Consider the following 20,423-nt stretch of genomic DNA (forward strand, 5'->3'; position numbering starts at 1 on the left):
GTCTGTCTCTGGGAGGAGCGTGGTGGAAATTCCTGTTTGCTCAGCCATATTTAGCTTTTCCCTAGTTTCGCTTAAAGCAGATGCTGGGATGGTTCCACTGAAATGGACGGATTTCCTTCTCCATCCTTTCCTATATGAGCTTGTGATCTCTCCCTCATGACATTATTTTGAAAGGGACATAAAACCCTAACTGTCCTTCCTTGTTATTGTTTTAGTAGAAAACTGAGAATAATTTTAATGATGTGTCACGTTGCAAACAAAATACCATGACATGGAGGAATTTTGAGGCATGATAATGTACTTACTATTCTAAAGGATCATGGCTGATGGCACACCGGCATGCTAACTATCATTCTGTGGCAGTACCCCTATAACAAGGTACTGACACAGCACTTTCAGTTGGCTGTGGATGCCACTGCCGCCAGGCAGCAAAACAGCTCTGCATGAGGCTGCTACAAATAGACAGACTCAGTGACCTACCAGCAGCAAAGACTTTTGTGTGACAGAACTCAGTAGATGCCACACTGTCCACATAATCCAATGAATGCGGCGAGCCGTTACCATGTAACTGCCGGCTGTGTTCGCACTGCTGCCCCTGCCTCACAGACACTGTATACACACCAGCTGGTTGCCACTACAGTACTTGATCAGTGTGCTGCCTCAGCAGTACATGGGGCTTCGGGAATGTCTGCCTCTGCTACACTGAGTACGAAGACAGAAATGCCATGCTGTACTCACCAGGTGAGGGTGTGCACTTGTGTCTGCTCGAGCTTGATGTAATAATAAAGAGTTTTACTGTAATTCGTGTCACCTACAATGGATCCTTGTCTCCCTCACCCCACTGATTGAACCTGCAATGCCCAGGGAGGAGAGCAGCTACACCATCCTGATGGACAAAAGAAACATTACCCGATCTCCCAGTGATGGACAATGTAACTAGTCTGTTACATATGAATGAGACATCTATAGGATGGCATGGTGATGAGTGGAATATAGCCTAGTATTGTTTTAATTAACTGAAGACATAGGTACTGTGTGGAAACTATGAAACTTTAACATAGAAGATGGGAAAACAATGTAACACAAAAATGTAATGTAATTGGCTTATCATCAGCGCCAGGTTTGGTAAAGGTTGTGCAGGGCCTGTAACACTGATGAACAGTGAGGTCCCTGTTCGCAATATGCACTCATATTTTTTTCAAACATGATATTTTACACCCGGGTAATATATGAAGGTAACAACTAATAACAGTTTTTTCACTAATGTATGCACTAAGAACTGCTATGTACTGTAATTTGATTTTTGATCCTTAACTGCCCAACATAGTATCCATTGATCAAGATGCTCAGGCCACTTGACACAGTTAATTTGTTAGCTCAATTCACATTACAAGGAAAAACCATTCTTTGGACAAGTACCTGGTAAAAACCATGTGTTTCATTTACAATGCAAAGGTAGTTCTGATCATCAAAAACACCTCATAATACCGTTGTAGATGCATTAGCGATGTGTGCTTTTGGACTGTAATGTGTGAAACAGCCGTGGGTATTTTTGTTAGTTTTTAGTTCTCTGAAGAAAAGGCTGCAGTATATTAGTCACGTACCTATCAGAAGTTTCATGGTTTGGTTGAAAGAGAGCAGTCCAGGAATTTATATTACATTAATTGCATGCCACAATCCTGTTTTCACATTGTGCAGAGCCTCTTGATGTAGCTGAAGAGAATTTTCAGAACTCCAGTGTCGATTGTTCAGCGAGTCCACATATCCCAATTATTGCAGACATGCTTCCTCAGAAAAAAAGATCATTTCAGGATCAACCTCTCCATAATGTACAGACTGTGGTTGCCAGTTTCAGTACGGATATTGAACAACAGTATCTGAATTGATCAGTTCATGCAATACTGCTATTTTGTCTGGGTTCAGTTTGAGTCTGTGTCCAGATGCTACTGATATAGCTGCCTGAAGTTGTGGTTGGTGCAATGATTTTCATGGAGCTTTTTTCGGGGTCACTCTTTACTTCTCAAGTCTATTCTCAGCTGAATCCAATGTGCTTTTGTCACAGTCCAAGGAAGAGCCAGAGTATATGCAGCAAGTGGAGTGTGCCTCCCCAGTATTGGTTCCCGTTCAGTGCCAGGCTCCACGCTTCCGTCATATGTGAAACACCCCATAGTAAATTATTGCTCCATGTTTTCTCTGTCTCATCTCAATAAGAAAATTCATAACCTACTGGGATGGCTATGTAGTAACATGTCAGGACAGTCAGATCATGGAGGTGAATACTGTCATGATTTGAACCCACATTGTTCCGAATCAGTTTTTCTGACAGCTTAAATATGTTTTTCAGGTGGTTATCCACATTAATCTGGGCACTGGTGGGCTGGATAAAGGCTTTCCCCTTAGTTACACTGTACATGAACAGTAAGAATAGGAAGAAACACATCTACATTAGAACAGTAAGACACAACAGTAAGACACAGTAGGTTTCAACACTCATTCAACCACCTGTAGATTAACTATTAGTCATCCTATTTAGACAGGACCTACACAGAATCATATTTATACAAAAGATGTTCGTATTGTAATAATATTTTAAAAATTCACCTCTGTTCTCATCAATACTGAAGAGAATCACACTTTGGTTCTCATGACATGTAACAGGCCCAGCAGTGTCCCAAGTCTGAAAAGCTGATGATTCAGTTTAGCTATTATGAATAGTAAATCTGTCCTTCATAAAGCAGAAATAAGATTTTTAGGCCATTACCTACTCAGGCTGTGCACACAGTGAAAGTGACCAATTGGATGAAGGGGTTCTTACTCGGGTTTTCACTAAGTGGGAAGATCAAGGTAACTATTTTTCCCAGGTTTTAGCTATTGCTCAAATTACTAGCAAGTAGAATAGACAGTTACTCTCCATTTTTGGCATTGACTGTGCAGACTGTCTCGAAATTAACATAATAGTTGTGTGGGCGTAGAGCTGTGTCACATTGTAAAGTGAGGGTCACCAATGTTTTGGCTGTGGTTGCAATGATCTGCTCTAGTTCTATTGGTTTACTGTGATGGTGACAAAGAAGGCCACTACAAAAATGGCTGAAATATCTGTGGCAGTTACTTTACAGTATGATATGGCTTTATATTCAAAAGACTTTTATGCTTACTGACTCTTTCCACGTAAGCCTATGTGCATGCCTCAAAACTGATTGTAAATTATTACAGCTTACTTTAAATAGGAAAATAATTCGTATAATAAACCTATAAAGTTTGGACTATTACACATCACATAGGACTATGCTACATAGTAAAATATAGTGACTTACAGATTGTGAAAACCTGACCTGCTTTGTGCTTAGCAATCTAGCAATCCCTTGCTGTATAACTGTTTTGGTTTTTTGCGAAGGTACACTTAAGGGGGAGAGAGAGAGAGAGAGAGAGAGAGAGAGAGAGAGAGAGAGAGAGAGAGAGATGCACCACAAAGGAATTATATGAATAGTTTGGAAATCAACAGATGTGATGTTCATATGCACATGTACAGATAAAGAAGTGATTACAATTTAAGAAAAGTTGGATGATTTATTCAAAAGAAAGAGCTTCACAAACTGAGCAAGTCAGTAATGCATTGGTCCACCTCTGACCCTTCTGCAAGCAGTTATTTGGCTTGGCATTGATTGATGGATATAGTTGTTGGGTGTCCTCCTGAGGGATATTATTGTTGTTGTGGTCTCTATTCCGAAGGCTGCTTTTATAGAGCTCTGCATGCTACTTGATCCTGTGCAAGCCTCTTCATCTCCAAGTAACTACTGCACCTTACATGCTTCTGAATCTGCTTACTGTATTCATCTCTTGATCTCCCTCTACAATTTATGCTTGTTCAGTGTACAGATTGAATAACATCGGGGATAGGCTACAACCCTGTCTTACTCCCTTCTTGACCGCTCCTTCTCTTTCGTGCCCCTGAGTTCTTATAACTGTTGTTTGGTTTCTGTACAAGTTGTAAATAGCCTTTCGCTCCCTGTATTTTATCCCTGCTACCTTCAGAATTTCAAAGTGTGTATTCCACTCAACATTGTGAAAAGCTTTCTCAAAGCCTACAGATGCTGTAAATGTAGGTTTACACCTTCCTTAAATTATCTTTTAAGAGAATCTGTAGGGTCAGTATTGCCTTGCGTGTTCCTACATTTCTCCAGAATCCAAACTGATCTTCCGCAAGGTCTGCTTCTACTAGTTTTTCCATTCTTCTGCAAAGAATTTGTGTTAGTATTTTGCAACTATGACTTATTAAACTGATAATTGGGTAATATTCACACCTGTCAGCACATGCTTTCTTCAGAATTGGAATTATTTCATTCCGCACCAAGATCTTTGTCATGGCTGACTCTCCCAAGCCTGTCAGTAGTTCAGATGGAATGTCCTCTACTCCCAGGACCTTGTTTCAATTTAGGTCTTCCAGTGCTCTGTCAAATTCTTGCAGTATGATATTGTGCATATCATCTTCGTCTATGTCCTCTTCCATTTTTATAATATTGTCTTCAAGTTCATCTCCCATGTATAGACCCTCTACACATTCCTTCCACCTTTCAGCTTTCCCTTCTTTGCTCAGGACTGGTTTTCTGTCTGAGCTCTTGATATTCATACAGCTGCTTCTCTTTTTCTTCAAAGGCATCTCTAATTTTCCTTTGGTGGTATATGTATCTTTCCCTTAGTTAAGTATGTTTCTAAATCCTTACATGTACCCTCTAGCCATTCCTACGTAGCCATTTTGCACTTCCTGTCAGTCTCATTTTTTAGACATTTGTATTCCCTGTTGCCTTCTTCATTTGCTACATTTTTATATTTTTTCCTTTCATCAATTAAATTCAATATCTCCTGTGATCTCCAAGGATTTCTACTAGGCCTTGTCTTTTTACCAATTTAATCCTCTGCTGCCTTCAATATTTTATGCCTGAAAGGTACCAATTCATCTTCTACTGTATTCCTTTCCCCTGTTCCAGTCAGTCGTTCCCTAATGCTCCCTCTGAAACTCCCAACAACCTCTGGTTCTTTCAACCTATCCTGGTCCCATCTCCTTAATTTCAACCGTTGCCAAGTTTTTTAGTTTCAGTCTACAGTTCATAACCAATAAATTGTGGTCAGAGTCCAAATCTGCCCCTGGAAATGTCTTACAATTTAAAATCTGGTTTGCTTCTTAAATCTCTGTTTCACCATTGCATAATCAGTTTGAAATCTTCCAGTGTGTCCATGTCTCTTCCACATATACAGCTATGTTTCATGATTCTTAAACCAAGTGGTAGCAGTGATTAAATTATACGCTGTGCAGAATTCTACTGTGTGGTTTCCTCTTTCATTCCTTCCCCCAGTCCATATTCACCTACAATTCTTCCTTCTCTTCCTTTTCCTACTATCAAATTCCAGTCCCCCATCACAATTAAATTTTCATCTCCACTAACTATCTCAATAATTTCTTTTATCTCATCACACATTTCTTCAATCTCTTCATCTTCTGTGGAGCAAGTTGGCGTATAAACTTTTACTACTGTGCTGGATGTGGGCTTCGTATGTATCGTGGCTATGGTAATATGTTCACTATGACATTCATTTCTATTGTCTTATTCATTATTGAGCCTACTCCTGCATTACACCTATTTGATTTTGTATTTATCAATGTGTATTCACCAGATCAGATGTCCTCTTCCTTATGCCACTGAACTTCACTAATCCCCCCTGTATCTAACTTCAACATATTCATTATTAAATTTTCTAACCTACCTGTGTGATTAAGGAAACTAACATTCCATGATCCAATCCGTAGAGTGCCAGTTTTGTTTCTCCTGATGATGACATCCTCCTGAGTAGTCCTTGCGCGAAGATCCAGATAGGGAACTATTTTATCTCCAGAATATTTTACCCAAGAGGACACCATCATCATTTATCCATACAAAACATGAAAAAGGACTCCTCTTTGTTGTTGTTGTTGTTGTTGTTGTTGGTGGTGGTGGTGGTGGTGACGTCGTCGTCGTCCTCATCATCGTCATTGAGGCCCTTCTTCTTCTTCTTTTGATAGAGCAACAGTGATCAATGCTACTGAGAAAGAAAAGGTAATATTTTGCTGCATAGTTGACTCATAACTTTTTAATCTTCAAAGCCACTGAAGCAACTCTGATAGTTTTAAAGGACATGAAGTATATTTATGTAATGGCTCTTGAAAGCTCATGAGGATTATAATCAGATGCAGAAATTCACAATGAACGTTGTCCAAAAAATTTGAGGGCAATATGCAAAATATGAAGGTAAACGTGGCTGACTCAATGCTGTTTCACCGAGCGAGGTGGCGCAGTGGTTAGCACACTGGACTCGCATTCGGGAGGACGACGGTTCAATCCCGCATCTGGCCGTCCTGATTTAGGTTTTCCGTGATTCCCCTAAATCACTCCAGGCAAATGCCGGGATGGTTCCTTTGAAAGGGCACGGCCAACTTCCTTCCCCATCCTTTCCTAATCCAATGAGACCGATGACCTCGCTGTTTGGTCTCTTCCCCCAAACAATCCAATGCAATCAATGCTGTTTCACTGATAGTGATGCACAAATGTAGGGCACTGGACCTTGCCACAATGGTGTGGCTTACATGCTTCCGTGATACAGGCAGGTCTAATGCAGGTGGAACCACATTGGAGAGTTATATGTTGAAAACCCAGACTAACAGATAATTGTTGAAGAGAGGCAGTAGCCTTTTCGTTAATTGCAGGGGCAACAGTCTGGATGGTTGGGTGATATCTAACATTAGCCGACATGGCCTTGCTATGTAACTCTGCAGGAAGGACATGAAGGTCTACTGTATGGGTTAATAATAAGACAACTATGGTTCCAAATGTGCAGTGTTAGATCCCTTAATTGGATAGCTAGAGAGGGAAGTCTTGAAGTTACATATAGTGGGGATTATTGAAATGCAGTGGCAGGAAGAACAGGCTATCAGGTCAAGTGGGCCCATGGTTATCAACACAAACCTCAAATAGGAATTATGCAGGAGTAGGTCTAATTATGAATAAAGAAATGGTTTGTGTGTGTAAACTACTATGGGTGGTATAGTGGATGGATTGTAGCGAGGATAGACATAAACCCATGACCCACTGCAGTAATCTATACTACTATATAAGGATCACTCGTAGTCCAGTGTCGAAAAGTTCTTGTCTTGTTTACTTCAGATTTTTTCACAATACTCTAACAAATGTCTGAACGGACATAGGCTACATATTTTTAATGTATATGGTATATAAGTATCTATGTCATATATAAAAGGGATAAGTTGTTGACAAAAATGTCAAAAAGTTCTTCACCGATTTAATTCAGATTTTTATATGTTGTTCTAATAAACATTGGGGCAGGCATAGGCTACATATTTTAATATGTATGATATATAAATACGGATAATGTATAAAGGGCAAACTTTGCTAGCAAAAAATTTCAAAAAGTTGCTCACAGATTTACCTAAAATTTTTACATGATAATCTACTGAACATTCAAATGGACATAAACTATATATAAGAGGAAATATTGATAGGAAGACTCTCAAAAAGATATGTATCGATTTACTTCAAACTTTTGCGCAATGCTCTGATAAACATTCAGATGTCCATTGCCTATATATTTTTTAAACAACACTGTATACTTGCACAGGTTTTGTGTTAAAATCAGCTATGAAAACAAAATGATGTGCCGTGCTGTAAAAGTGAGTGGTTCAGTTTTCTTTCTCGCAGTCAATTTTAACTACGATGTCAGAGAATTTAAACCATTAGATAGATTTTTCACCTTTATATAGTCTTTCTCCTTATATATAATTTTAAACAAAATTTCTGTACATGACAATATACTGTTTCATTTTATTCCTTGCAGTTGGTTTTAACAGAAAACATGAAACTAGTATTCGTAGTGCATGATTAGAATACTGCTATGGGTCCTGAATCATCTGAAACTTTGCAACTCTACCCATTCACAGAGTAAAACCATACAAAATACTCTCATTGACTCTACTATCCTCACAGATCCAGCAGCTTGAGAGGTCTCTCTCATACGCTGTATACCAATGATCACAGTCAATTTACCCATTCATTTTAAGTGACTCCAGTTCCCTATCAAGGTTTTCTTTGCAATACAAGTGAACAAGGTTCAAAGTCAGAGAGAAGAGGAGGTGGACAGAGATGGGAGGAGGATATGAACGTAGAGTACGGGAGGGAGGAGATTGACAGAGATAGGGGAGGAGGAGATGGACAAGGAGAGGGGGAGAAGAAGATGGACTGGGAGAGGGAGGAAGAGTAGCATACCAGAGAGAGGGAGGAGGAGGTGGTAGACAGACAGATGGAGGAGAAGGAGATGGACAGAGAGAGGGGGGAGATGGAGATTAGGCCAAACATTCAATTCCCACACATATTTAGCTATTGTGAAGCATTGTAAGTATATATGCATACTAGCTGTGAAGATGACGAAGAGATTGAAAAATATGTATGTTGGTGAACAATTAATTGTGCAGTTCAGTAATGGAGATGAAAATTTAATTGTGATGAGGGATTTAAATTTGATCGTAGGAAAAGAAAGATAAAGAAAAAAGTATGAGAACATGGAGTAAGGGATAAGAATGAAAGGACGAACCACCTGCTAGAATTTTGCACAATGTACAGTTTAATATTTGCCGATACTTAATTACTGCTGATAATCATGAAAGAAGAGAGTATATGTGCGAGAGACTTGGAGGCACAGAAAAGTTTGACATTATGTAATAGTGAAATAGAGATTTCAAAATTGCAAAAATATGGATGTGGACCCTGACCAAAATTTATTAGTTGTAGAATGCAATTTAAAGCTGAAGAAATTGCAGCAAGGTAGGAAATTTAGAAGATGGGATCTGGATAAGTTACAAGAAATCAGCAATTGTTGAGAATTTCAAAGGCAGCACTAACGGACAACTAACTGGAAATGACAAAAGAAATATCATAGAAGACGACTGGGTAGCTTTTTGAGGTGAAATAGTAAAGGCAGCAGGAAACCAACTAGGCAAAAAAAGCCCAATTGGAATCCTTGGATAACACACAATATATCAGTTTTAATTGATGAAAGGAGATGTAAAAATACATTAAATGGATTTGACAAAGAGGAATACAAATATAATGGAAACAAAGCAAAAGTTGGCAAAGGGAATTAAAGTTCAGGGAGAAAAAATAAAAATGTTTCGCAATGACATTGTATTTCTGAGAGAGACAGCAGAGGACTTGGCAAGATCAGTAGAATAGAATGAACAGTGACTTGAAAAGAGGTTATAAAATAAACACCATCAAAAGTAAAACAATGGTGGGGGTGTAGTCAAATTGAACCAAGTAATGCTGAGAGAATTAGAGTATGAAATGAGACACACAAAATAGTAGATAAGGTTTGCTATTTGGGCAGAAAAAATGGACATGAGAAAACTGAAGAGGATATAAAATGTAGAGTACAATTGGCAAAAAAAGTGTTTTTGTAAAAGAGAAATATTTCAAAGCTGAATGTAAGTATAAGTTTTAGGAAATCTCTTCTGAAAGTATTCGTCTGGAGTAGCCTTATGTGGCAGTGAAAAATGTTTGATAAATGATGCAGACAAGAGGAGACTAGAAGCTTTTGAAATATAGAGTTACAGAGGAATACTGAAAATTAGATGGATAGATAAAGAAATGTAGTACTGAATCAAGCAGTATTGAAAATGGGTTTATGATACAACTAGACTAAAAGAAGGGATAGATTGATATTGTCCATCTTGAGGTGTCAAGGACTACTTTTTTATTGTAAGAAGTGTGGAAGATGAAAATTGTTTATGGAGATCAAAGCTTGACTGCAATAAGTAGGGTCAAGAGGACATAGGCTGCAGTAATTATGCAAAGATGGAGATACTTGAGTGGGATGGACAAGCATGGAGATACATGCATCAAATCAGCCTTTCAGCTGAAGACCACAATGATACCCATAATGTCATGATACTTCCTCTTTTTGAGAGCACCGATTACTTTACAAATGTACCAGGTACCTTCAGTTATGTTTTTTCATGAAGATAAGAAAACGTCTGTCTCTTGCAACTGAAATTTATTTTTGAGTTCCAGAAATGTTTCGCCTATTCATGTTAGGCATCTTCAGTGGTCTGTGTCAGCTGCTCTTGGTCTTGTAGCTAGCATTGCTGACTCTCAATCACAGAACCCCGATTTTGATACCTGGCTGAGTTTGGAATGGTCCACTCAGGACTGGGGGCATGTGTTGTCATCGTAATCATCATCATCAGCATCATCATCATCATCATCGATGGGCAAGTCGCTGAAATGGTGTCAGATAAAGAGACTTGCATCAGGCAGCTGAATTCCCAAGAAGGAGAATCCCAGCAACAAATTCCATATGCACATTTCATTTCATTGGTCTATAATATCCACAGAATTATTTTATTATACATATTTTAGAAACGTAAACCATGTACATTTAGCACATATAGAGTAACATATGGCAGGATGAACAAGACACAAAAATGAATCTAAGTAAAATACACAAACATGTAATTGTAAATAGAAATAGCTAGATCCAAACAAAGTGCCAAAGAATCACATAAAGATATATAATTAAATAATTTAATATGTGTTATAGACCACTGAAGATGCCTAACATGAATAGATGAACTATTTTTGGTACACAAAAATAAATTTCTGTTGCAAAAGATGAAAGTTTTCTTATCTTTCTAATAAAACATAATTGAAGTTATTGTTAGCAACTGAGTAAAATGGCTGCAAATATTAATAATATCATTACCCGGTACCATTAAAAAGTAGTTACTCCAGTATTATATTACATAAAAATCTATTTAGTGTTTACCATGGAGAAAATCACTCATCCTATAATGTACTACTTTTCAAAAACCCACTTTTAATACCTTAAACCATTTTCCAAGACACCTGGTATATAAAAGGCTCATTAACAACACCAGTATCTGTTAGATGCATGGAGGTTGCACATTTTTTTCCCCAGTTTGGAACCCTTATCAAATTGCATTACCACATGACACAGTGAAGGGCTTGACAATTGATTTGCTTAGTCTGTGTGAGGGCATCACAGAAATACTGGAGAAATGCTGCTGTGAGATGTAGAGAGACATTAGAAAAAAAACCAGAAATACTCTAAAAGTTCTGAGGGTGGCCATTCCAAGATATGTCATTAAATATATTAATTTCTCCAGTGTACATCATCTATTGAACCACTGTTAATAAGACTAACATTATTGTAATGACTACCGGAGTACCCAGCATTGCATGGGTATATATTTATTCCAATCTTCTGTTAGTTCATCTCCTCCTTCACCCTTTCTCTTTCCTCCCCCTCCCCTTTCTCTTTCCTCCCCCACCCTCTTTCCCCCCTCCCCCACCCTCTTTCCCCCCTCCCCTTTCTCTTTCCTCCCCCTCCCTTTTTCTCCTCCTCCTCCCCCTCCCTCTTTCTCCTCCTCCTCCCCCCCTCCCCCTCCCCCTCCCCCTCCCCCCTCTATTCATGTCCTTCTCTTCCCTCTCTCTGTCCATTTCCTCTCCCCTCTCTCTCAGTCCATTTCCTCTCCCCCCTCTCTCAGTCCATTTCCTCTCCCCCCTCTCTCAGTCCATCTAATCCTCTTACATTTCTCTGTCCATCTCTTTCTCCCCCCGTCTCAATCCATCTCTTCTTCCCCCTGTCTCTGTCTCTCTCTTCCTCTTTCCTTTGTCCATCTGCTCCTCCCCCTTCTGTTCATTTGCTCCTTTACCCTATGTCCAGCTCTGCCTCACACATCTCCTTCTCATCCCCTGTAGGTCGATCTCTTCCTTCCCCTTACCCCTCCCTCTCCTCCTCTTCCATTTCTCTGACAATTTCCCCCATTCCCCTCTCTCTGTCCATCTCCTCCTTCCCCTTATCTGTGTCCATTTCCCCGTCTCCCTCTTTGTCTGTCCATCATCTCGTACTCCTTTCTCTGTCCATGTTATCACCCCCACTCCCCAATAGCAGATTGCTGGTCCCTACCTTCTAAGTATATCCCCCCCCCCCCCCTCCCAGGATGGTAAGTAATATGTATACCAAGTTAGCTTAAAATTGATTCAGGGATTTAGGAGGAGCATTTTATCCATTGTTTTGCCCACATACGCACAGATCACATGTATTTCCCATATATTTAGTGTATGTCACATGTTCAGTTCACTTGTACCTCTAATGAATTTCACCCTTGGAGTTTATGCTATAGTTTTGCAGGTGCATTCAATGGTATATGTGAATCTCCTTCTTTCGCTTGAGCCTTTTTCCAGCAGTTTGCACAGGGTCGGCACTGTTACAATCGGATTTGACATGGAATTTGAAAGGGTAGCTGGATGCCCTTCCTGCTGCTACCCCGTACCCCTCGGGATGGAATCAGTGTACCACAGCTGTCTGTGTCTAGTGTAAATCATGAAATTGTGTGGAAATGTTTTAAATGTCTGTGAGTCATGTAACTGAGGTGGAATGATGGGACCAGCCCAGTATTCACCTAGTGTGATGTGGAAAACCACCTAAAAATCATATCCAGGCTGGCTGGTACACTGGCCCTCATCGTTAATCTGCCGGGCAGATTTGATCCAGGGCTGGCACGCCTACCTGAGTCCAGGAGGCAGCGTATTAGCACTCTTGACTATCCTGGCGGGTCTCAATGTGTATGTACAGAAGTAATAAATTAAAATATATGACAGTTTTACTGCATGAATAGCAAAAATGTAGTAAGAAATAAACCTTTTTCTTACATTATTTTGTGGGGGTTGTTGGTGAGAAAAAGTTTTGTAAAGGTTTGAAATTGTGTAATGTTTGTTGCAAGTTACTAAGTGCTCTCATTCGCAAATACTGGACAAATAAAGTCTGAGTATTTGTGGATCATGGGCTATACTTCTTTTTCACCCCCACCCCTTTGATAGGTAGGTGATTCTTACCCCCACAGCACTTCTTTTCAGGAAGTGATATGTGACCAAGTTTGGTTCAAGTTGGTAGAATGGTTTCGGAGGAGATGTGGTACATAAATACATACATACATTTTTATATTATGTATGAATTATTTGAACTGGACTCAAACCTGGGAGCTTTGCCTATCATACCAGCTCACATTCCTCTGCAGAGTGAAAAGTCATTCTGGATTATTATTATTATTATTATTATATTTTTAACTTTATCATCAGTACAAAAACAATTTTCTCTCTGCACAGTGTAATACTTTTTGTTTATTTATTTATTCTTTCATTCATTCATCCAAGAATCATTTTACAATGATATAGGATACAATAAAAAGTAAATATCGCAAAGGTACACACACATAGAATGCATAAATATGTTTTTAGGACAGTACTTGTGGTCGGCCATTGCCTAGGTAGAGTCTGTCTTGGCATTTGCCTGAAATGATGTAGGAAAATCTAAGTCAGGATGACCAATGCCCTTGCACCAGTGGTAACACTGGTTCCCTTCAGATCACTGAAGTTAAGCGGTGTTGGGCTAGGCTAGAACTAGGATGGGTCACAGTCTGTGTTGGCCGAGCACTGTTGGCAAGCATGGTGCACTCAGCCCTTGTAAGGCCACTTGAGGATCTACTTGATTGAGAAGTAGCTGCTCTGGTCACAAAAACTAACAGGGGCGGTAAGAGTGGTGTGCTGACCATGTGTCCCTCCATATCCGCATCCAGTGATCCTTATGGGCTCAGGATGATAGGGTGGTAAATCAGGATGGCAAACTCCATCCTCCTGAATATGAGATCTGTGTCTCAACAACTGCACTGCCACATTTGGTTTACCCCTATTGTACAATATTCTTTTGATTCCACAAGATAACTTATAAAACATAGTTTTTAATTGTATCTCTGCACAAACTATGGACACTCGCTGGTGACTCCGAGACCATGAACATGCCTTGCATTCCCTTCAGTCTCTTTGGAAAACTGATTCCAGCCCCATAAACATGCTGCTTCTATGGCTAATGCACGTCTCCACGTCTGTTCAGTCTGCCTGAAAAATGAGTTAGCATCCTCCCCATGAAGAATAAGGTGTTGGACTCAGGAGAATGGTAAGACATTACTGTCATGCACTATAGATCTTGGCACAAGATTTTCTGGTAACAGCACTATGTTGTTGTCATGTATTGTAATGTGACAGGGTATTAGAATTTCCCCCTTTCATTATTAACTAGCACTTCGAATCCTCTAAGCAACTTTTAATTTTGTGGCATACATTACTTATGAAATATATTTTAGCTGCCTTTTAAATGGATATATGTTAGTAATCTTTTTCATCTCCTTGGACAGTTTATCATACAATTTTATTCCCTGATAGGAAATGCTGTTTTGAGGTTTCTTTGTTTATTTTTTTCTTGCTAAATGTGAGTCCAAATTTGCTCTTGTTCCACAATTGTACCACTGTTAGTGAACGACTTACCTGTATGTATCTATTGGCAAGAGCAATGAGAGATCCTGCAGTAATTGCACACTAAAAAAATTACTCAAAATTACTAAGAAAAGTTATTAAAAAACCAAGGAACATGCACATTAAATCAGAAATCAGTAATTCTGACAACGGAACTTAAGGCTATATGGAATGGCGCGAAACAAGAGACAGGACACTCATTCAAAAAAGAGGATAACATCACTATTGCATTAAATGGAAGCAGTGTAAATTATGAATCACAGGTAGCAAATGTATTTAATGATCATTTCTTAAATAAATCAAAAATATAGGGACAAACAACTGATACAAGAGAAAAATCATAGCAGTATGTTGAAAAAGTAACTCTTATAAAATTACCAACTTAGCCCTCTGAAACAAAGAAAATTGTGTATTCTCTCAAAAATAAAAGCTCATCTGGGTTTGAAGGTGTTTACAGCAGCATACTAAAGATTAGTTCCATATGTCTTATATGAAATATGTAATACATCACTAACTTTAGGTGTTTTTCCAGAGAGATTGAAATATGCCATTGTTCAAACCCTCTGTAAGAAAAGTTATAGGTGAGATGTCAGTAACTATTGACCTGTTTCACTGTTGACCTCATATTCAAGAATATTATCCCAATTGAGCAACTGTAATATGCTCTGTAAATCATAGTTTGGATTTCAGAATATCATTTACACATTCACTCACCAAATTTTACAAGTATTAAATAACAAAATAGCATTGATTGGTGTTTTCTGTGATCTAGCTAAGGAATTTGACTGTGTGATTGCAATAATCTCTGAGATAAACCGAGTTTTATGGGATTGATGGCATAGCCAACCAATTGATAATGTCATTTCTAACTAAAGCAATGCAGAAAGTTGCACTTAGTAATTCAACCAGATGTAAGGAGGGATGATTCTTCTATCCAAGGAAAAATGATTTATGGGGTTCCACAAGGCTCAAGATTAGGTCCACTATTGTTTCTCATATATATATACACACACACACACACACACACACACACACACACACACACACACACACACACACACACACACACGTGTACATGGGGTTCCACAAGGCTCAAGATTAGGTCCACTATTGTTTCTCATATATGTAAACGTTATTATGTCTAATCACAACAAGCAGATGACACTAGTATTGTAATCGATCCAAGCATACATAAAGAAACAGAAGAAACGGTAAACAAAGTTCTTAAAACTATCATTAACTGATTTTCTGTGAATGATTTCACTCTCAATTTTAAAAAGATGTGACATCCAGTTCTACACATCTAAGGGTACTACCCCAATTATAAGTGTAACAATTGGTGAAGAAATAATAAATAGAGTGCAAACTTCGAAATTTTTAGTTGTCCATATCAATGAGAAGAAGATTTTTTTTAACTCCTAAAACAACTTAGTTCAGCCACATTTGCACTTAGAATCACTGCAAATCTTGAGGAGAGACAGATCAGTAAGTTGACATTTTTGCATATTTTTCATTCAATGATGTCAAATAGAAAAATGTCCTGGGGTAACTCATCATTAAGAAAGAAGGTCTTCATTGTTATGGCCTTTTCCTCAAGTTTAAAAACTTTACCCATATTTTGTGTCTTTAATCCACAGAAAAGAACCCCCATAGCTAAGAATTGCATGTATGTAGGAATAATATGTCATCACAAGACCTTGGCTGTTACAAATCAATGGTAGAACCCTAAGAGTGTAACATGCTGATGACATTCTTTTTACCAATATCTTTGTGTGTTCATTTCAAGTGACAATCAGTCTTCATCCCTAAGAACTTTGCGTTTTTCACACAACCTGAAGCTTTATTGTCTGTGCTTAACTTGCCTCTATGACTGAGATTGCTAATGTATGCCGTGCAGTGGCACGGGACTCGGAGGCAAGTTGGTTTGAAGCCTGCTGGTGGATGAAAATTTCATTGCCAGTATTTGGCTGGCAAAAAGAGAGCTGGTGATGTCAAATTCCTAAATCACCAGTTTTTGTGCCAATGCCCTGGATTAAATTCCACCAAACCTTTTCACAGTGTCTCATGAATTGAGGACACATGACACTGTTGATTGTGATCCATCCATTGGATGGGGATGTTAAGCTTGTCAGCTCCCGTAATGCTATTTGAGAGGTCAGACTATGAGTCAGCACTGGGTTTCACTCTCTCCTTTCTCTCATCATCATACAACACTAACATAATACTATACACACATCTACTCCACTCACCTACACTCTGCAAATACACATACAACACAGCTCTCTCATAACTCCAAATAACGGGACCAATGTATGTAGAGGAAGAACACCCTTTGGAATTTAGTGGTTGAACCCTCCCTGTAGAATTTCCCAGCTAAGAATGCCATATGACATTTAATTTCATGTAATCTGTGCTTAAGGGAACAGAGTTGTTTTCCCTCTTGGTGATGAAGTGCATGTTGTATGTTTTCTTTATATTCAATGTTAATTTATTACCTACTGTCCAATTGTAAACCTCTTTGATGCTTTCAGTTGCCTCCTTCATTAGAAGTTCTGGTGTTTTATCAGTGGTAGTGACGTCACTGTCATCAGCAAAGATAACTTTTTCTCTGTGTCTTATACTGCCTGGAAAGTCATTGCTGTGTGTATTAAGAGCAGAATTTGCCTCAGTATACTATCTTGATGCACACCTGTGTATATATGTTTCCTGTTTGACACTTGTTTCATTAAAAGTGTATCATCAGCAGATATGTGAACTCTCGGTGTTTTTTTTTTTTTCACCATACTTTTCCACGGAAGACTGGAACCACTCATTTGCTATTCATCATACTCCTAGTGCTTCTAGTTTGTTTAGTGATATTTTATGGCCAGTAGTGTCAAAAGCCATGGCCAAGTCTAAGACTATGCCTGTGAAACAGTCATCTTTGCCTAGATCCTCAAGTACCATTTTCGTGAACTCTGCAGTGAACAATATTGTACTTCTTCCACATTGTAAACCAAACTGTGCTCTGCTAGAATGTTGTATTTATGCCTGTAACTAATTATTCTGTCTTTTGTGAATTATTCAATTAATTTTGAGCACACTGATGTTCTCTGTAGGTAGTACTTCCAAAAGCATGCCTAACCAAGGCAACTAATGTAAAGGTATAAAATAAAGAGTAAAACATCTTTATATTTTTATGCTGTAACTTGACAGTTTTATATTTTTGTACTTTTGCTTTACATTTAAAATATTGCTGCATGCAAAATGTCATCCTACGTGGTTTAGCAGCTATAGTCGCCGGTTTGTGACAATGGTTGATTCCTGCAGTTATTTATCATTTTAAGATTTGTGATTTCTAGAAGATTCTGGGACTTACTTATACTCCCTTTGTCAGAAAAGTTCAAGGACAGGTTTTTAATAAAATAGAACATTGCACTTACGAGGTAATGAACCTAGCTCTTCATCGAAGTAGTCCCCTTGACTATCTCTACACAGTTGCCAGTGTTTCTGGAGGTCTTGGAAGCAAGCAGGAAAATGTTCACAGCAGTGCTTGTAAGCTCATTTGTCACAGTGTGATAGATGCATGTGATATCTCGATGAAATTTTTGTTTCAGTCACCTTTTCACTTGTGGAAACACAAAAGAATCACAATGCGAGAGGTTGGTTGAGTATGGCAGATGTGGGATGACAGTGACAGAAATTCTGGCCAGATACTCGATAACAGATAAAGTATTATGGGGTCTTGCATTGTCGTGCAGTAAGAACCAGTCCTGAGAATTCCTGGGAATACTAGAAGTCAGGGCAGCGATGCCAAATTGCTTTTTGAAACGTTTCAAGATTTTAATGTAAAGAATTTGGTTCACTGTTTGACCTGGAGGAACATACATATCGTGAACTAATCCTTTACAACTGAAGAGTGCAATCAGCATTGTCTTTATTCTCAAAGGTTGTCATTTGACTATTTTGAGTCTGGTGATCCATGAATCCACTATCCCGCACTCCATGAATCCACCATTCTGCGCTTTGAAACTTTGTGTGAAGATCATACTGGTAGCACAGACTTTCATCCCCAGCCATAATCTTTGACAGCTCGCTTCCCGAGCACGGGGTCCCGGGTTCGATTCCCGGCGGGGTCAGGGATTTTCACCTGCCTCGAGATGACTGGGTGTTTGTGTTGTCCTCATCATTTCATCATCATCCAGGAAAGTGGCGAAATTGGACTGAGCAAAGATTGGATAATTGTACGGGCGCTGATAACCACGCAGTTGAGCGCCCCCCAAAACAAACATCATCATCATCATCATCATCATCATCTTTGACAGAAATGTTTTGCATTAAGTTTCCATTTCCATAAATATTTGTGTAAAATCTTATGGCAACCATCACAATTCAAATTAAGTTCTTCCAATATCGCACGCACAGTTACGTGACGGTCTTCTTGCAATAACTGCCTTACCCGCTCAACGTCTGTACTATAGATGGGTGCCCAGCTGTGGGATCATCTTGCACTGAATCTCTGCCTTCACAAATCCTTTTGTGCCACTCGAAAACACTATTTCATGAAAGCGCCTTGCCTGCATATGCTTGCTCAATCATTGTCCACGTTTCATTAGAGGTTTTCCCAATCTTCATGAGCTAAATGCGGAACTTAATGTTCACTCTTTGCTCACAATCGGCATCCATTGTGTCACCGTAACTATTGCGCCAAGAACCCAAACAGTGTGTTGCTAAGCACAATCCAGCAACCTAGTGAGTTTGCATGGAAACTTGACCAAGGTCATTTTAAGGACACAAACCCACCAGGTAACACACAAACATTTCTTACTCTTTAGTATTTCAAACTCAGAAATAAAAAAAAAAAAAAACTGTCGTGGAACTATTTTGACAAAGGGAGTATTTTTGGGATACTGTAATATGGTAGAACATTCTTTATATGTGTAAACAGGAGGACTTGCTGCTGAGGCAGGAAGTACAGATCTGTGTATGCTTCATGTGTACTCAATAAATGTGCTGTCAGTGTGAAATGTTTGTTGTGGTTGATGGCTATTTCCTTGCAAGTGATACTGTATTATGGATTCTATGTTACAAAGTTTGGTGGCTACACTGGCTAAGTTATATGTCGATACCACCTTAGCTCTGACAAAGCAGTGCAAATGCCGCTGCCTTCGTGGGCAGGACTACACATACCAAATAATTGTTGAGTCAGATGCACATCAGCTAGCAGTAATGTTTTCAGATGATGCTGGCCAGGATCTGACTAAATAGCTAAAGGGTTTTGACTGTGTCACTAAGTGCAACAGGTGGGATGACATGACCTACCTTGCCAGTGTCTACTTTTACTTGAATGCTACCACCCAAGAGCGATTCATCAACAATGTGGAAATGCTCAAGAGCCGGAAAAAATTTCAGATGGAAATTAGGAGACAATTAGCGTATGCACACTGAAGTGCCAAAGAAACTGCTATAAGCATGTGTAATCAAATACAGAGATATATAAACAGGCAGAATACGGTGCTGCGGTCGGCAATGCCTATATGAGACAACAAGTGTCTGGTGCAGTTGTTGGATCAGTTACTGCTGCTATAATGGCAGGTTATCAAGATTTAGGTAAGTTTGAACATGGTGTTATAGTCGACACACAAGTGATGGAACACAACATCTCCGAGGTAGCAATGAAGAACTTTCCCATACGACCATTTCAAGAGTGTACTGTGAGCATTAAGAATCCAATAAAACATCAAATCTCCAACATCACTGCTGGAAAACGATCCTGCAAGAACAGAACTAACGAAAACTGAAGAGAATCATTCAGTGTGACAGAAGTGCAACCCTGCTGGAAATTTCTGCAGATTTCAGTGCTGGGCCATCAACGAGTGTCAGTGTGTGAACCATTCAACGAAACATCATCAATATGAGCTTTCAGAGCTGAAGGCCGACTGATGACTGCATGACACAAAGCTTTATGCCTCACCTGTGACAGTCAACGCCAACATTGGGCTCTTTATGACTGGA

The 20,423-nt window shown here is 39.1% G+C and overlaps 1 protein-coding gene across 1 annotated transcript in view; it reads left to right on the top strand.

Moving 5' to 3' along the window:
- LOC124555988 (KICSTOR complex protein SZT2-like) overlaps positions 1-20,423 on the top strand; it is a 211,179-nt gene that overhangs the window by 36,262 nt on the left and 154,494 nt on the right. The window lies entirely within an intron of this gene.

The sequence above is a fragment of the Schistocerca americana genome, chromosome X (assembly GCF_021461395.2).
Source record: "Schistocerca americana isolate TAMUIC-IGC-003095 chromosome X, iqSchAmer2.1, whole genome shotgun sequence".
Taxonomy (NCBI): domain Eukaryota; kingdom Metazoa; phylum Arthropoda; class Insecta; order Orthoptera; family Acrididae; genus Schistocerca; species Schistocerca americana.